At 36.3% G+C, this 20,189-nt stretch overlaps 1 long non-coding RNA gene across 1 annotated transcript in view; it reads left to right on the forward strand.

Moving 5' to 3' along the window:
• LOC130457165 (uncharacterized) overlaps nucleotides 1-20,189 on the forward strand; it is a 59,453-nt gene that overhangs the window by 31,792 nt on the left and 7,472 nt on the right. The window contains exon 3 of the long non-coding RNA XR_008916254.1: nucleotides 15,903-20,143. This is a non-coding gene — a long non-coding RNA (uncharacterized LOC130457165). The remainder of the gene's footprint in view (nucleotides 1-15,902; nucleotides 20,144-20,189) is intronic.

Here is a 20,189-nt window from a genome sequence, read left to right on the forward strand (position 1 = left end):
AGTAATAAGCACATTGAAGACCAGAATTGACCTGCTGGAAGCCATGAAAAGCAGGATAGACCAAACCCAAAAGGAAATCAAAAGATCATAGATGAAAACCATTCTTTAAAGACTAGAATTGGACAAGTAGAATCTAATGATCTTGTGAGACAGTAAGGATTAATAAAGCAAAATTAAAAAAATGACAAATAGAAGGAAACATGCAATATTTCATTGAAAATACAACTGACCTAGAAAACAGATCCAGGAGAGACAATCTGAGAATTATTGGTCTACCTGAAAGCCTGGAAAAAAAATAAAATCCTCGATATCGTATTACAAGAAATTATCCAAGAAAACTGCCTTGATATTCTTGAACAAGAGGGCAAAATAGACATTGAAAAAGTCCACAGATCACCCCTTACATTAAATCCTCAAAAGATAACCCCCAGGAATGTAATAGCCAAATTAAAGAGCTTCCAAGTGAAGGAGAAAATATTTCAAACAGCCAGAAAGAGCCAATTCAGATATCAAGTAGCATCAGTCAGGATTACACAGTCTCCATACTAAAGGACTGCAAGAAGAAAAAAAAAAGGAAGGCAAGAGAATTGGGTTTACAACCAAGAATCACCTCTCCATCTAAACTGACTATATACTTCCAGGAGAAAGTATCCATTTAACAAAACAAAAGATTTTCAAGCATTCCTAATTAAAAGAGAAGAACTAAATGGAAAAATTTGCTATCAAAATATACAAAATTCAAAAGAACCATAAAAAGGTAAACAAGAAAGAGGGAAAAAAAATTTTAAGGGTTTCAGTAAGGTTAAATTGATTATATTTTTATATGGAAAAATGATATCTGTACCTCTTAAAATTGTTTTCATTATCATAGTTGATAGAAAAATTATTCATAGACAGAGGCTGTGGTACTAAGTTGTTTAAGATGATATGTAAAAAAGGGGGGGGACAGATGATGGTACTAAGAGAAACTTGAAGGAAGAAGAAAAATAGAATAAATTACACCACATAAAGAGGTGCATGGTGTAGGAAAATACTCTTCTTACATATAATATGCCACGGAAGAAAGAGGGGAGAGGCACAGATGGGAACTTCAAGATTTGGGGTACTTGAGGTGAGAACCTTCTCCCCTAAAAAACTCTTATTCCCTTCAGGTTACCCTCATCCTTACAAAGATACATCACTGCATTATTTAACTAAAGATGAATTTAATAACAAGTTTGGATTGGGAAGGTATTAGGGTAGAGGGAATAGGGATTTCCCTATAATTTGCCACAGATTGGGTTTGAGTCTCTCTCAGATTTTGAGCAGAGGCCAGGCCTCACAGGCTGGTGGAGGGTTTCTTTTATTCCTATCTATGGTAATCTATGCTAGTTTTCTTAAGTTCAAAGTCTTTAGCAGTAGACAGCAAGAGGAAAAAAAAGATTTTGACCTTAAGAGCTGGTTGGGCCTGTCTCTTCAGGCTAGCTCCCCTAAAGACCAACCTTAAGTTCAAGGTGCTCTCCTTAAATCCCTCTGTTTGATGACACAATCACTGGAATCCAGGTAGAGCACACAATTGGGAAAAATCCAGGAAAAGAGGTACTTCTATCTTGAGACAGGGAGAGAATGCTCCTTCTAGTTCAAGGGCCAGGAGAGAGTCAACCTCAAGAGCAACTCTCCAAGTCTCCCCTACTCCCTCCAACTGACTTCTCTGTCAATTCTTCACTCAAACATTTCAACTGCTGTCTGTTCCACCTCAGTGGCAGAAATTCCAAGCTTGATTCAGTTTTCCTTTCCACAATTGTCCCCTTTTTTTCGTTGTGACCTTCCCAAGGTCACTTATATTTATTATACTTACCAAACAACTAAATCTACTTTCTAGCTACTCCCCCAAAATAATAAACTTCCCTCAATTATTCTATCATTATTCTATGCTAACCTTATCTTCTATAAGGAATTCTTTGTAGGAAAGTTTTTCCTATTTTATTTATCTATAATTATTTGCAAACTTTTATCTATCTATCTATCTATCTATCTATCTATCTATCTATCTATCTATCTATCTATCTATCTTTCCATTTAACACAATTTCAGCATCAGCTTTACAATAAACAATTAAAAGTTTACTATCTGCAAATGCAGCTTAAGTCTATTCCTAAGTATAACTATCTATCCTATGTCTAAACTTAACTCCTAATCTATTCCCTAGTTATTATAACTATTCTCTAAGTCCCTAGTTTAGTCTATAACCTAATCTTATGTACAACATATATACAAGCTATGTTACATATTTACAGACCCTATCACTATGTTACTAACCTAATTAGAGTATATACAACATTTACAGAGATTATGTACATATAATACAATAATATATATTGTTCCCATATCCTGATGTTAGTCAAATAGAAATATTTATTGATCTTTCTATTTGCCTAAGACCTTATGGAACTAACTAACTATATATTTACATTTTGCATAAATGCAATATCAGACACTTGTTTATTTACACAAGGTCTTCTAATATATGCCAGTTTGCAATTTTGTTTTTTGTGTCTAATAGCATTTTGTTGAATATATAAAAAAAAGAAACTTATCAAGTTTCTAAATTTGGTGCTTGCAATGAATTCTTACAATTACAATCGCAACATTTTGTATTTGTGTATTGTTGCTGCTATACTTTATGTTGCTTTTCCAGGACCTCTTTTTGTTGTTAGCTTGGACTAATTGTGCCTTTAAATAGCAGTCACAAACTATGTGTCCCAATTTCCCGCATAGAAAACATTTGTGTACATTTCTCCTTTTGGTTGTTTTGTGTGTAATTTCTTGTGGGTTTGTATGATTGCAGAGTGACTAGATTTTTTATTTCCTCAATTTATTTTTGTTTAATTGTGATATTTCCCTCCTTAAGCTTGGTTTTAAACTCTTTTATTATTTCATCCTTTTCATTTAGGATTTTTTAATGATCTATGAAATGTAAGTTACAGTTTTTCTTAAATTTCTTAAGTTGCTTAAGATGATATGTAAAAAGAGGGGGAATAGATGATGATACTGACAGAAACTTGAAGGAAGAAGAAAAATAGGATAAATTAAACCACATACAGAGATGCATGGTGTGTGTATGTGAAGAATACTATTATAAGAAGGAGAGGAAGCGAATACTAATAGGTAATACTTAACTTTAGTCTCAGTGGAATGAGTTCTGAGAGGGAAGAGCATGTAAATTTATTGAGGTTGTAAAAATTAAAATTAAACCTCAATAATAAAAATTATATATTTTAGAAGATTTATTAATGATCATTAGAAATCAAGGAATAAAGAAGATACAAAATAAAGACCATGTGCCCATGGCTGATTAGTCATTTCAAAATCCTTGTGCTTAGCTTACCACCACCACATGTTGGCTGCAAGCCCAAGAAAAGAGACCCAAGAGGACTACCCACTCACTAATATCCTCTGTCTATAGGAAGTACATAAGGATAGGAAGTCAGTGGACTCCTGGGAAATGTAGTTCTTTTTTAGGGTAACAGATTTTCAATTATATTGGGTATAGATTTCTACCTTATCCTACAGGGTAGTTGAGAGGGAATAACAAAGTGGGGAGTGGAGTGGGGAGTATTAAAAGGGAAGGAAAGGTGGGTGGGGCAATTAATAGACCTTAAAGAAAAATAAGAGGGGAATAAAAAGGGAGGGGAGGAAGGAAAGTAAAATAAGGGTAGGGAAAAGGGGAATGGATTAAAAGCAAAATACTGGTATAGAAGGAAATGGTGAAAGAAGAAAAGTCAGGACTAAAAGAGGAAATCAAAATGATGAGGAATACACAGGGGGTAATCATCATTCTGAATGTGAATGAAATGAACTCACCCATAAAATGGAAGGAGAGAGCACAGTGGATTAGAAACCAAAATTCTACCACATGTTGCCTATAAGAAACACATCTGAAGTAGGTAGACACACACAGGGTAAAGGTAAGAGGCTGGAGATAAGGAAGGTAATTATATCATGATAAAAGGCCGTATAGACAATGAAGAAATAGCAGTACTAAACATGTATGCACCAATAGAATCCAGATTTTTAAAGGAGAAACTATTGGAACTTAAGGAGGAAATAGATAGCAAAACTATACTAGTGGGAGACCTTAATCTTCCCCTATCAGATTTCGATAAATCAAACCAAAGAATAAATAAGTAAGAGATGTGAATGAAATCTTAGAAAAATTAAATAGATATATGGAGAAAAATAAATAGGGATAAAAAGGAATATACCTTTTCAGCAACACAAGGTACATTCACAAAGATTGATCATGTACTAGGGTATAAAAACATTGCAAACAAATGCAAAAATGAAGAAATAATAAGTACAACTTTTTCAGATCATAATCCAATAAAAATAATAATTACTCAGGGTATACAGAGAGTCAAATAGAAATTAATTAGAAATTAAATAATATGATTCTCCAAAATTGGTTGGCTCAAGAACAAATCAGAGAAACAATGATTTCGTTGAAGAGAATGACAATGAGGAAACATCATATCAAAATCTATGGGACGCAGCAGGGGAAAATTTATATCCCTCAGTGCAAATCAGAGAGGGGAGAGGTCAATGAATTGGGCATGCAAATTAAAAAACTAGAAAGAGAACAAATTAAAAATCCCCAGATAAAAACTAAATTATACATACTAAAAATCAAAGGAGAAATTAATAAAATTGAAAGTAAAAGAACTATAGAACTAATAAATAAGATTAGGAGTTGGTACTTTGGAAAAACAAAATAAAGTATTGGTTAAACTAATAAAAAAAGAAGAAAAACAAATTAACAGTATCAAAGATGAAAAGGGCAACCTCATCTCTAATGAAGAGGAAATTAAGATAATTATTAAGGACTATTTTGCCTAGTTATATGGCGAAAAATATGACAATCTAGGTGAAATGGGTGAATATTTACAAAAATATAAATTGCCTAGATTAACAAAAGAGGAAATAGAATACTTAAACAATCTCATCTCAGAAGAAGAAATTGAACAAGTCATCAAAGAACTCCATAAAAAAAATCCCCAGGACCAGATGGCAAACATCTAAAGAACATCTAATCCCAATACTATACAAACTATTTGACAAAATAAGCAAAGAAATAGTTTTATCAAATTTCTTTTATGACACAAACATGGTTCTGATTCCAAAGATTGGTAGACCAAAAACAGAAAAAAACTCCCAAACTACAGACCAATTTCCTTAATGAACATAGATGCAAAAATCTTAAATAGATTACTAGCAAAAAGACTCCAACAAATGATCACAAGTGTTATTCATTATGATCAGGTGGGATTTATACCAGGAATGCAAGGATGGTTTAACATTAGAAAACCTACATATAATTGACTATATCAACAACCAAACCAACAAAAACCACATGATTATCTCAAACGATGCAGAAAAAGCCTTTGACAAAATACAACACTCATTCTAATTTGAAAACACTAGAAAGTGTAGGAATAGATGGGCCTTTCTTAAAAATAATAAACAATATATATTTAAAACAATCAGCAAGCATACAATGGGGATAAGTTAGAAGCCTTCCCAATATGATCAGAAGTGAAGCAAGGATGCCTGTTATCACCTCTATTATTTAACATTGTACTAGAAATGCTGTCAGTAGCAATTAGAGAAGAAAAAGAAATTGAAGGAATTAAATTAGTGTGAAGATTGGATTTAACGATCTCCTGATTGTGACAATGAAGATACTTAGCTCTTTATTGTGAAGATAAAATTGTAATCTCCTGATTGTAACAATGAAGGTACTTAGCTCTTACTTTATAGTGAAGTTAGAATTTTGAGCTACAATCTATTTTTAGATCTTAACTACAAAAAGGTGTTAAATAACTACAAAAGGTGAATTAATCACAAAAAGGTGTTAAGTAACTAGTAGTAGTAGTAGTCTCTCGGTAACCGAGGATGACTATTGTCTTTGTGTGTTTTTGTGCACAAAGACACTTGTGCATGAAGATTTAAGTGGAAAAGTTGATGCACAGAGACAGTCCCACTCTCTCGGCGTTGGAAGCCTGGGTCCAGTGGCACAAAAAGTTGTTACATCTGGAGACTTCCTCAGCTGCATTGAATGGCCGTGTTGTCTTTTGTGCTCCAACACGCCCTAAGCACTCCACAGTGCCTTGCTGCATCGCCATCTCAGCTGTTGAAACTTCTTATTGGTTTCTTCCGTCTGTTCAGCTGAAGCAGTCTTCACATGCTGGGTGATCAAAGCCCTAGTTCACCAGGGGTCCACGATGATCCAATGGCTACCCTCACAAGGTTTAGCCGGCCTGTTGAAGCCATTGCCCGGGGTGTGGCCGCTGCCGCATGCTAGCAGCTACTAGGAGCCACAAGTGAGAGCTGGATGTCAGGTGAGGGTCAGAGGCTAGAGAGCTGCCCTAGGAGGGCACGACAAGCCCTCCATACCAAAGATATTACTCCTCCCTGAGCACCCCATACAACCCAGTTAAGTAACTACAACAGGTGAACTTAACAAAAGAGGTATTAAGTAACTCAAAAAGATATAATCTAACCAAAGGAGGTGAGAACTAAAGAATGGACAGTCCTGGAGTAAAGGCGTCTGCTGTGATTGGTAGATGTGAAAATTTAGAGGAGGTGACACTAGAAAATAAGGTCTTTAAATAGAGGGAAAAAAGACTGAAGGGGGACTTGGATTCAGTCATTTGGATGAATTTGGACGTGGTCAGTCACTTGAGCTTGGAGTGAAGGATGGAGGAGCGACTGGAAGACAGACTCAGAGGAGTGACTGGAAAACCAACACCCAGACTTCTTTTAGACTGTTACAGTTGGTGAGTGAAAAGCTGATTTAGTGACCCCACCTTTCTGGAAGGCGTGAAGTTTCTAGGAAAGGCCGAACTTCTTGAGACTCTCTTCCCCTAACTGGGACTTAGAAATTCTAACTGGTATAAGAAGATGCCAGAGTATTTTCTCTCTCTCTCTTTCCTTAATACCTTCCTTCTATTGTAAATGTTGTAAATAAACTACCATAAATTCCATTTACTTTAGTAATTCATTTTGGGATTTAGAAATTAAATCCACGGCAACCACCTAATTAATATATTTCAGTCTCAACCACAATTAATTTTAACATTAGACAATGAGGAGATTAAACTATCATTCTTTACAGATGATATGATGATCTACTTAAAGAATCCTATAGAATCAACTAAAAACTAGTGGAAATAATCACCAACTTTAGCAAAGTTTTAGGATACAAAATAAACCCACATAAATTATCAGCATTTATGTATATTTCCATCACAACTCAGCAGCATGTAGTGACTTAAATCTAAATTTAAATGGTCTCCAGGGAAAATCCCAAATAATAAAATACCCAAGTCAGCTGGAAATTTTATGGTGATTTAATTGATAGTGGAGGAGATTAAGGAGAAGGAAGGAGGAAAAGGAGTAAGATTTTCTCCTGCCTTGCTAGTACAGGGTGGGAAGATTAGAAGATCTAGTAAGTAAGGTTTTGGAGTGTGAAGGAGGAAGGAGTCAGCCTGGACTCCAGAAGAGGCTCAGCCAAGATGCTCAAACCTGAATCATCTCAAGGGCAAACTCACCGCCAAACCCAGATAAAGAACTGCCACCACTCCAAGATGTCAGAATGCCTAGCACACTGCCAACCAGAGTCGCCTCTCCAGGGAAAGAGAGCAAAGAGAGACAGTGACATGCCTTATATAGACGGTTTTACATCACTTTCCTGCATTTCATCTGTACCAGTCATAGCTTAGCTTAACTTAGGACAGCTCAGTGGTCTGTCTGCTTTTTCTGCACATGTCTGTTGAAGGGCATTTTTCTTAGATACTTAATCCTTGAGTTTGGTGCAGACCTTCCTATTCTTGTTAAACTAAGGAGGGTGGACAAATGTAGAGTTCCCAAGACCTGATTCTGTTAGTACAAGTATCTATTGTTATTGATCAGGAAATGGCTAAAATAGATCTTCTAAAGAAAGGTCTGATTAGGGTGGAATAGTTTTAAAATTCATAGCAGCAAGAGTTAGAAAGAGACATTCTAGTTAAAATCACCCTAGACAATATAAAATATTTAAGAATCTATTTGCCAAGACAAACACAGGAATTATATAAACACAACTACAAAACATTTTCCACACAATTAAAACTAGATCTAAACATTTGGAAAAACATTAATTGTTTATGGGTAGGATGAGCTAATATAATAAAAATGACAATCCTATCCAAATTAATTTACTTATTTAATGCCATACCTTTCAAACTACCAAGATACTTTTTTACTGAATTAAAAAAAAAAGAACAAAAGATCAAGAATATCAAGGGAACTGGTAAAAAAAAAGTGAAGGATGGGCGCCTGGCAGTATAAGGTCTTAAACTGTACTATAAAGCAGTGGTCATCAAAACAATATAGTATTGGCTAAGAGACAGAAGGGAGGATCAGTGGAATAGACTAATGGCAAATGATCTCAGCAAGATAGTATATGATAAACCCAAATATCCCAGCTTTGGGGACAAGAACCCATTATTTGACAAAAACTGCTGGGAAAATTGGAAAACAGTAAGTGAGAGATTAGGTTTAGATCAACATCTCACACCCTACACCAAGATAAATTCAGAATTGGTAAAGGACTTAAATATAAAGAAGGAAATTCTAAGTAAATTAGGTGGACATAGAGTAGTATACTTGTGAGACCTATCAGAAAGGAAAGAATTTAGGACCAAGAAAGAGATAGAGAATATTACAAAATGTAAGAATAATTTTGATTACATTAAATTAAAAAAGTTTTATACAAATAAAACCAGTGAAATCAAAATTACAAAGGAAGCAACAAATTTGATGAAAATATAACAAAAACCTCTGACAAAGGTCTAATTTCTCAAATGTAAGGATATTTTTTGGGTTGTGACTTAATCTAAATTAATTTGGTCACCAGAGAAAATCCCAAAGAAAATACCTAAGTTAGTTTGGAAATTTATGGTGATTTTAATTGTCATAGAGGGAAGGAATTAAGGAGAAGAGAGAGAGAGAGAGAGGGTATAGGATTTTTCCTGCCTGACGTTTGCCAGGGGGAGTTCAAAGACCTCCAGCACAAGGTCTTTGAAGAAGATAAGAGGCTTTCCTAAGAGGATAGTGCTTGGAAGGTAAAGGAGAAAAGAATCAGCCTAATCTCAGAGAGCTCAGTGAAGATGCCTCACCTGAATTACTAAGGCTACTAAGCTTCTCCCAGTATAGTATCAAGGAAAACTCACTGCCAAACCTGGACAAGAGCTGGCACCATGCCAAGATGCTGAAACACTCAGCAAGCTGCTGCCAGAGCTACTTCTTCATGGAAAGAGGCCAGAGAGAGAAAGTGACGCGAAATATATAGATGGTTTTTACATCAGTTTCCTGTGTCTCACATGTACTAATGGTACCTTAAGCTTGACTTAGGACATCCCAGGGGTCTGTCAGTTGTTTCTGATTTGTCATTTGCTAGCACATGTCTGTCATAGGCCATCCTCCTAAATACTTATTCCTTAAGTAGGGGTGTAGACAGTCCTGTGTTTGTTAAACTAAGTAGGGTGGAGTAATATAAAGTTCACACAAATTTATAAGGAGGTAAATCAATTGTACAAAAATGAAGCCATTCCCCAATTGACAAATAGGCAAGGGACATGAATAGATAGTTTTCAGATAAAGAAATTAAAACTATCAATAAGCATATGAAAAAGTGTTCTAAATCTCTTCTAATTAGATAAATGCAAGTCAAAACAACTCTGAGGTACCACCTCATATTTAGGAGTTTGGCCAATATGACAGCAAAGAAAAGTACTAAATGTTGGAGGGGATATCGCAAAATTGGAACAGTAATGCATTGCTGATGGTGTTGTAAATTGATCCAACTAGTCTGGAAGGTAATATGGAACTATGCCCAAAGGACTTTATATGACTGCCTGCCCTTTGATCCAGTCATACCACTGCTGGGTTTGTACCCCAAAGAGATAATAAGGAAAAAGACTTGTATAAAAATATTTATAGCTGTGCTCTTTGTGGTGGTGAAAAATTAGAAAAATGAGATATTCCCTCAATTGGGGAATGGCTGAACAAATTGTGGTATGTGTTGGGGATAGAATAATATTGTACTGAAGGAATGATGAACTGGAGGAATTAATTCCATCTGAACTGGAATGACCTCCAGGAATTGATGCGGAGTGAAAGGAAAAGAACAGAACACAGGGACTGATACATTGTGACACAATTGAATGTAATGAACTTTACTAGCAGCAATGCAATGACCCAGGACAATTCTTTTTGAAAATTTTATTTAATTAGTCAATTTAGAATATTCCCTTGATTACAAGAGTCACTTCCCTCCCCTCCCCCCAGTCCCTCCCTTAGCTGATGGGCAATTCCACTGGGTTTTACATGATCAAAACCTATTTTGATATTGTTGATGTTTTTCACTAGGGTGATCATTTAGAGTCTATATCCACAATCATATCCCCATTGATCCATGTGATCAAGGAGTTGTGTTTTTTTCTTCTTCTGGGTTTCTGCTCCCACAGTTCTTCCTCTGAATGTGGATAGTGTTCTTTCTCATAAATCCCTCCAAGTTGTTCTGGATTACTGCATTGCTACTGTTAAATTTTATGGTTGGACTGAATATTTAATTGATCACCAGAGATTTAATTTCTAAATCCCAAAAATGAATTACTAAAGTGAAATGGAATTTATGGTAGTTTATTTTTATAACAGAGGGAAGATATTAAGGAAGAGAGAAAAGGGGAGGGAGAGGGAGACAGAGACAGAGAGAGAGAGAGAGACAGACAGACAGAGACAGAGATAGAGAGTGTGAGTGAGCTCTGGCTTCCTCTGACCCAGGTAACAATTCTAAGGCCCCAGCCAGGGGAAAGGAGTCTCAAGACAATGGACTTTTCCCAGAGGCTCATGCCTCCAGAAAGGGTAAGGAAGTCAGCTTTTACACTCACCTTGGTGACTATCTAAAAAGAAAGTCTGAGGTCTCCCACACGAGCTCCTCCAGGGTTGAGTTCCACAGGCAAGTGTTTCTCTTTACTCCAAGTCCGAGAATCTCTCTCAAGTGTGTCTCTGTTTCCACTCTGTTCCTTTTTCTCATGTCACTTCCCCTAAATTTTATGTCTACCAATCACAGCCAGTGCTCCACTCCAGGACTGCTCACTCTTTCACACATGGGTCACAGACCACCCACTCATTGTATGAAATGGGTGTTCACACCTCTTTGTGGTTAAAATCCATAATGGGTAGGTCAACTTTAAGTACTGTGTTTACCCATTGGGCATTAAAATCTAAAAAAAGACAGGGGATTACATTTTAATCTTCACAATCAAGGAAGAGCTAAGTATCTTCATTGTTACTTACAATCAGGAGAGAGCCAAATCCAATCTTCACACTACTAATAAAGAAATCTATTACATTTGATTGTACCACAGTGTATTAGTCTCTGTGTACAATGTTCTCCTCTTCTGCTCCTTTCACTCTGCCTCACTTCCTGGAGGTCGTTCCAGTTCACATGGAATTCCTCCAGTTCATTATTCCTTTGGGCACAATAGTATTCCATCACCAACAGATATCACAATTTGTTCAGCCATTCCCCAATCAGAGGGCATCCCCTCATTTTCCAATTTTTTGCTACTCTAAAAGAGAGAATTAAAAACCACGATAGGGAAACTCTGTGTACAAACACACCTCAAGTAGACAGAAATTCTCCTTCTTGCACTGTTCTATCTCAGGACTAAACCCAGAGGAGACTTGTACATTTCCCCTCACTAGATACTTTTTGGACAACCTTTATGGCATGGAAGGACTGCTAAACCATCTTATATATCCGTGCTAGGAGGAGAATGCCAACTACACACCTATCTGACAGAAATACAAGATAGACTGGAAGAATTGAGGAAATCAGGATTATTTGTGCAAAGGGTACCACTGGATTTCTCATTACATAACATCAAGCCATGGGATAAAGTATACATGAAAAATTTCACTAAAGAAACACCAAAAGAACCAAGGTGGAATGGACCATTTGAAGTCACTCTCACTACTCCCACTTCCATCAAAGTTATAGGGAAAGAACTGTGGTACCATGCTTCTTATGTCAAACATCATTATGCTCACATTGCCACACCAAAAGATATAACAGAAATTGCCCCAGAGCCCATGCAAGAAACTTAATCTGCCTCAAAGGAAACCAGTAGAAAAACTTTCACAGAACACATGCATACACAAAATGCCCCAGAAACAACAGAGACAGAGATTGCCCCAGAATATAATTAAGAAACCCACACTCCAAGACAAAATGCAGAAGAAGAAGAGACATTGTGTATAGAAAACCCAACCTATAGTAAAAATGAAATAGAATAATCCACAACAGAAAAAGAAGGACATGCATCCAATACTCTATCTCAATAAAACTCACTCAATAAAACTCAATAAAACACAAGAAGATAACACACAATCACACATAAAACAACACAGATATGCTTTACAAAATATCTCGCTAGCATGCACCGAATACAAAAACCACTCTTTCTAGCACACAAACAATGGCAAAACAATCTTACACGCATGCATGATCCTGTATGTTCTGGTAATCAGGAAAGAGAGATTGACATTCAAGATTGACAATGACAACTAACAAGATGGGTCTCAGTAAAGGAGAAGAGATCCGACCTGAGAAAGCTCCAATCAATATCGAAGACTGAAAATGAATTTAAACAACAAGAAAGAGATTGTCAATAAAGGACAATTTAGAAAAGGAATTCCCATAGAATGGGCCATGTAAGATTAACTGTCGTACAAATTAATGCCACACTCAGGGAATTGCACACACACACACACACACACACACACACACACACACACACACACACATAAACCTTGCACAAAAAGAAAGAAAATGATCAAAATTCATCAGACAAGGTGAGAAGAGAAAACACCAGAAGGAACATGAGTATATGCATCCACATTACATAATTAGTACATAAACACAATATCATTCTGTCTCATAAATAAGAACAGTTCATTACATGAGAAAATGTACATTTGTAAATAAAGTCTCTGGTAGAACTCATGCAGGCAAAAAAAGGGGAATAATTTTTCTGTCTGGATGACTTCAAAACAGAGCTTATATATATGTGTAATATGTAATAATTGTATAGGAAACAGACATGTACATAATGTAGAAAACTAACATGCTAATAGACTAACTTAGAATAGGAAGGAATTAGCATATTAACCCTTAACAGACAGGGACAAAGTTAGTTTAAGGAGGAAAGGGAAGTTCTGTACATAGAGAGTTAGCATACGCCCAACCTAAAATCACTTTCCTTTAACCCAGAGCTTAGCATAGGATAGGTTTAGGAATAGAGCATAGATAAGATTAGGCTAAGATTTTTTATTTTGGGTGGGGCTATAAAGTGGGAATAATAAATAGAATAGATAGAATATCATAGTAATAGAATAACAGTAAGTAAGAAAGTACATCACCCTGTGGGATCAAGTTGACACCGTGGGGGTGGGGGGTGCGGGAGGCGGGGAAGGGGAAGACAAAATGAGTTGTAAGAGAGAGAAATCTGGAAACTTTGGGAATAAGCCTGGAGGAGCTGTAAGATCCACAGAAAGGAACTTGGAACCTTAAAAGTGAGAAAAAACAAAACAAAACCGAATCCAGGCAGTTGAAACTGATCTCCTGGCTGGGAGTACCTGAGCAGAGGATTTCAGACTCTGACTGAATCTCAAAGTCAGTGATCTTTTTCTCCCTGAATTCCTGATGCCAGATCCTCCCCAACCCCAGCCAGTGGACAAGGACTTTGAGAGACAAGCAGTCCACAAAGAAGATCTCTACAACTCCCTTTGAACCTTGAACTTGGGGACAGTTACTGTGTCAACCAAGAAACCAGCGTTTCTCTACTCTGAATCCCTCAGGGGTTCAGGTTATCAGACCTGAGCTACCTAATTTTGGGGGAAAGAATGTTAATTAGATAGGGATCTTCTCTCCCTATTTCCCTCCTGAATCTCAATCCTTACCCTTCATCAGCCCTGTCCCTCTCCTGCTTCCCTTGAATAAACTCAATTATTAGGTCCCAGAACTGACTCCAGCTTTATTAGAAGACAGCCTGAATTGAGGGAGAAGAGAAATGGCTTCTCTTTCTTGAGAAGAAGGAGGCTTAACATCTGAAACCTCTATCAACAAAGATCCCAGAGAGCCTGGCAATAGGAGTTGAAGGCAGCCATAGTGAGGGGGTCTAGTCAGAGAGGGCTGAGGGGGAAGACAAAATCCATCTTCTTTCCTCTGGCTAAATAATAACACCTCCTCTCACTCTGTCCTTGCCTAGAAGAAAGAAGACTCCATTCCCTTTTCACCCTTTCTTCTTTTATTATAAATCTCTCCCATTTCCCCCCTTTATTACACTACCACAAAGAGCACAGCTATAAATATTTTTGTACAACTTTTTTTCCCTTATTATCTCTTTGGCGGTACAAACCCAGAAGTGGTATGGCTGGATCAAAGGGCAGACAGTCTGTCTTTTAGCGCCCGTTGGGCATAGTTGACCCAGGACAATTCTGAAGGACTTATGAGAAAGAATGCTATCTACATCCAGAGAAAGAATTGTGGGAGCAGAAACACAGAAGAAAAGCATGATAGATCACATGGTTTGATGGGGATATGATTGGGGAAGTTGACTTTAAGCGATCACTCTATTGCAAATATTAATCATATGGAAATAGGTTTTGAACAATGATACATGTAAAACCCAATGGAACTGCTCATTGGTTCAGGGAATAGAGGAGGGAAAGAACATGCATCATATAACCATGGAATAATATTCTAAATTAATTAAAAATCAATAATTTTTAAAAAGTGACCTGACGGGCATGGGGGGGGGGGAGAGTCAGTATTTTCCTTCTCACCTGCCCTATTCTTCTTGCTTTGGGATCTTAGAGAAGCCTCTTATATACTTTTACTTCAGATTCCTCCAACTAAACATGGAGTTATAGGTATTAGTGTCTAGAGATTATTTAAGTTTAAGGATTTAGTGTTGGTCCTTTGAGGTTGTTTATTCTAACTCCATCATTTTATAGGTAAGAAAACAGGGTCATAGAGGCTAAAAGGCCAACCAAAGTCAGAACTAATTAACAGCACAATCAAGGTTTAGGACCAATTTCCTCTGATTTTAAGTCCAGAGCTTTCCTCACCTCTCACTTGCCAAATAATTAAGTATAATTGTAGGAAATAGGTTCCAATAATTTCATTTTCTAAAAAACAAACAAATAACATAAAACCAGAATTGTGATTTCATTGGTTTATGAAACTTCTGGAGGGAAGAAAGGAATGACTTCTACCAAGGCAGATTCTCTATAATTTACATTTTTAGAGTTATGTGGGTTAAGTGACTTGCTCGGGGTCACACAGCCATATTTATGTGAGTCAGGGCTTGTATCCCCAGTCTTTCTGACTGAGGCCAGGTTTTTGCCTGCCTGACTTACTTCATTCTATGGGAAAAAGATGTTCGATTTTGAACTCATGAACTTCTTGTTTAATAGATAAAAGCATTAAATTTCATTAAAGAAGACATCTCCTGTTTTAAAAGAATTTGAGGTATTTAGCTACATGAAGAGAAAATTCACAGAGGACCTGGTAATTGTTTTGGGGGAAGCTGGATTATATTTGTTTTGTTTGAGCCCAGAAGGAAGAACCAGGAACAATGTGTGGAAGTTGAGTAGTTTAATGAAAACAGTCTTGGATGTGGAATCTGAATACCTGAGCTCATTCAATCTCTCTGGGCCTCACTTTTCTAATCTGCAAAGTGGTGGGGTTAGAATTCATTTCCCACCAGTTGTATTCCTTAGACTGAATTCTATCAATATTCTATCAACTCTAGGAAACCTCCAAACCAGGAAATTCATCATATCTCAAGATGGTGTCAGCTTTGGTGCTCATACCTGAAATACTATCTGTGTCTCTGAATGGAGGTTGGAGAACAGAGCAAAAGAGAGCAGGACAAACTTTGCACATTGAGAAAAGGTAGATTCAAGATTCTATAAGTAAACAGAAAGCTTTATTATATTCATGGGGAATTTCATGAGAATCCCAAGAAGAGGAGAAAAAGACTTCTAGGAAACGTGAGTTATCTCTTTTACCACATCACATTATTTAAACTTGAATCTACTTTCCCTTGGATTAGAGACATACTTGGGGGGAAATGTGCCCCTGGTTTGGGGGATGGCTGTTTTTTTATTGCTTTACTATGACACCCTAATACATAGACTATCTATGAAAGTGAATTAAGTCTGAATGGCTAATTGATATCAAATGACAATCACTATGAGCAGCACACTAATGGGGGGCTCATGAGATAGGAAAACTTTAGACCTTTATGATCCACTAGAAGGGGTCCTTTGGTGGACCAACCTATTAGTGTGAGTGGAGGTTGGGAGAAGGAGCTCTGAGAATGTGCTGTATGATCCTATGAAACAGAAGGCAAATTTAGGTCTGATATAAAGAAAAACATCCTAACAGAGCTGTTCAAAAATAGAAAGGGTTGACTCGGGAGATCATAGTTGGATAGGAACATGAACAGAGCTGAAAAGGACCCTACAGGTCATCAAGTACAATTTCACCTCACTAGAAGTCTTTAATAAGAGACTGGATGACTAGTTATTTATCTGATATATTGTAATGGAGATTCATTTTTGGCTAAGTTTAGACTAGATGGCTGCTAACATTCTTTCCAATTCTACAATTCTGTGATACTCTGTCTCTCTACTTGTTTAATAATTATTATAAGATGCCATGTATATTTAAAAGAGCACTGAATTTGGAATCAGAGGATATGGATTATAGTTCTGCTATTTACTAGCAGTGTGGTTTTAGAAAATTAATTTAGTCTTTCTGAACTTCATATTTTGCATTTGTAAAATGGGGGATAAACGTCTTTGCAATATTGGCTTCACAAGGTTGTTATGAGAAAACACTACAGAAACATGAGCTATCATTCTCTTCATCACCAACACTACCACCTTCATCAAATGGGTTAAGAACTCAGTAGAAAGCTAGTTGTAATTCAATTCACCTGATAGGATAAAATTGGACTGTATCTAAATGAATCACATATGATCAAAGGATTTGAATAGTCTGATCCTGTTTCTTTTGTGCCAGTTCTCCCACTTAGAATGACTATAAATAAGGGCATGCTTTCTATTTCCTTGGATCTTGTACATAATACAATGCAATCAATTTAGTAGGTATTTAATGAAGGCTTGTTGAAGGAATTAATGGATGGATGGATGAAAGAATGAATGAAACATTTACTACAGCTTATTAAGATGGTCCCACAGCTGCCATAGTAGGATTTCCAAATGCCTTCCATGTGTAGACACATTGCAATGAATCAGACCAACTGAATTATTTAAAGGCATCTAATTTTGCTCAGATCATATAAATGTGTCTGGACTGGTTATTTCATTTGGTTAGAATCCTATGTTAATGTGGCTGAAGTTGTGGACTTGATCCCCCTACTACCAACTTAGTGTCAGAGAAAAATTGTTCTACAGGGTTTGTGGATTCTCATCCTATCTCAGTATATCTCTGCTCTGGACCAGTTCTAAAATAATTCAAGCAGTCACAGAAAGAATGGATGACTTTATATATACCTACTATTGCTGTTACAAAAACAACTCAAGTCTTATTGGCATTGGATTAGTAGTGTATTTATATTTGAAGGACTGTAACATCATTTATAGATTTAATACATGAGAGGAAAAAAACCCCTAGTACATAAACACTGTTTTTGAATGACACCAGAGACATTCATTTCATATGCATAACTTTTTGCCCAAGTGTTTTGGTGTTATAACTAGCACTTCTGAAGAGCAGGCATAGAGGACTGAAAGGTATAAACAGAACCACATGGTGAAACACTTGCTCTTTGCTCACAGTTTTCAGCCAGAGTTAGGAATCTCCTTGGAGGAACATGAGTTCTTCATAGCAAGATGGCTGCTGTACTTGGCATTCATTGCTTCTCTCCTTGGAGCTGACTATAAAGGCTACCAAAAGTGCTAATTCTTGTTGATGTTCTGTTGATTATAGTGCAGTAGAAAGAACCCTGGGTTTAGAGTCAGAAGAACTGTTTTAACTTTTAGTCTAATTATTTATTACCTGTGTGATACTAGACAAGTTAATCTCTGTGCTTCAGTTTTCTTTGCTTTAAAATGAAGGATATGGATAAAATGGATGGTCGTTCGGGTTTTATTTTATGGTCAGATGATCTCTCCTTCTCAGGAATTATTTACAGAATGGCTCTTATGTGTTTGGTAGTTGTGAAAGTCAAACAGAGTGTGGCCTGAGGGAATCTCAACTAATCACAGCCATATGGAAGGTTTTTTTTTCCTGCCTATATATTTGTGTGGATTTCATGTGTTTCCCTGAGACTTCCTTTCAGCAAGTTAGAGTCCTAGAGCAGTTTATCTTGTTTGTACCTAGAAAGACACAATTCTTCCTGATGTGTGTCCATTGATTTGTATTCATCTCTGGGCAAGGCAAAGAACCTAGGGTCATAGTGGAGCTAGCCAGGAACCCACAGTTATGAGGTAGTGATGAAATTGATATTATGTTATATTATATTATTATGTTTCTGACATTCTCCTGCCTACTAGTGATATTTAAATAAGGAGAAGTGAACATTGGTGCGGTGGCATATTTTATTATATGAATCATGAATCTTGATGTGGAATAGTTGAGAACACCTTTTTCTTAATACGGTGGAAGATATGATTGCCAAACTACTGTGAGTAAACTTTGAAAGATTGCAGGGAATAGAAAAAGAGCTGTGAATAGCTGTTGCATTTCTAGCCTAGGCAAAAATAGGAAGACCTACTCTTTAAAAAAAAGAAAATAATAAAAAAGGAGAAAAAGAAAACTGTAGTTTATCACTAATATTTAATGTGCAAGATGAAGCATAAAAATCCTAAAAAGTTCTAATAAAATTAACAGAAAAATTAACAATTAACAAAAAATTTACAATAAAATTAAATCAATATCTATAAAAGAATTTAATAACTCCCTTATAAAACTGGGAATAGTAGAAGACTGAAAAATATGTTTCCTGATGACTGGCCAATGACACTGGCCAAAAACCAAACAGAAATTTTGTACCTATATGATATGAATCCTTTCTTTGAGAAGAGAGTTTGGAGATGCTAGAAAAGCATAAAAAATAACAGAAAAGGAATCTGATAGTATCAAATTCAGATGGTATCAGATATCAGTGATCTTTTTTAATCCAATTTGTCACTGATGAGTTTTCTAAATTTTTTGGACTTCTAGCATCATCTTCTAAGATTTTAAATAACTGACCTAGAATTCTGTCATCTCCACTAACCTTAGTGTTGCAATGCTTCCGAAGGCCCACTTGACTTCATTCTCCAGGATGTGGTTATCAGTGATGTCAAGATCTTTCTTATATAGTTCTTCTGCATATTCTTAATTTTTTTCTGTTTCTGTTAAGTTTCATTTTCCAATATAGAAATGCAAATAGTTTGATTTTACTGAGTCCCTTATGGTTATTCTTTCATGTTTAATATTTCATGCTTCTCTTGAGTCTTCTGTTTGAATGCCAAATTTTCTATTTAGGTCTGGCCTTTTTTTAGGAATGCTTGGAAATCTTTTATTTCATTAAATATTCATTTTTTCCCCCTGAAGGATTCATACTCAGTTTTGCTGGGCAGATTATTTTTAATTGTAATCTTAGCTTCTTTGTTTTCCTGAATATCATATTCTAAGATCTTTACTCTTTTAATGTGGAAACTATTAAATCTTGTGTAATACTGACTGTGGCTCCATGATATTTGATTTGTTTCTTTCTGACTGCTTACAATATTTTCTCCTTGATCTAGGAGTTCTGGAATTTGATCATAATATGACTGTGAGTTTTCATTTTGGGATCTCTTTCAAGAGGTGATTGGTAAGAAGTAAAGTTATGATGGCGGTATAGAAGGAGCAGAAGTTTAGACCTCTGAAAACTCTTCCTTACCGATCACAAACTGAATGCTCCTAGGGGACTGAAAATCAAACCTAACAATAAGACAGAGCCAAGGAACCCTCCTGCTGGACTCAACTCAAAAGGTAAGCACCCCCTCCCCCCCAGCCAGAGTCCAAGAACATTTGGGGT

The sequence above is a fragment of the Monodelphis domestica genome, chromosome 2 (assembly GCF_027887165.1).
Source record: "Monodelphis domestica isolate mMonDom1 chromosome 2, mMonDom1.pri, whole genome shotgun sequence".
Classification (NCBI taxonomy): domain Eukaryota; kingdom Metazoa; phylum Chordata; class Mammalia; order Didelphimorphia; family Didelphidae; genus Monodelphis; species Monodelphis domestica.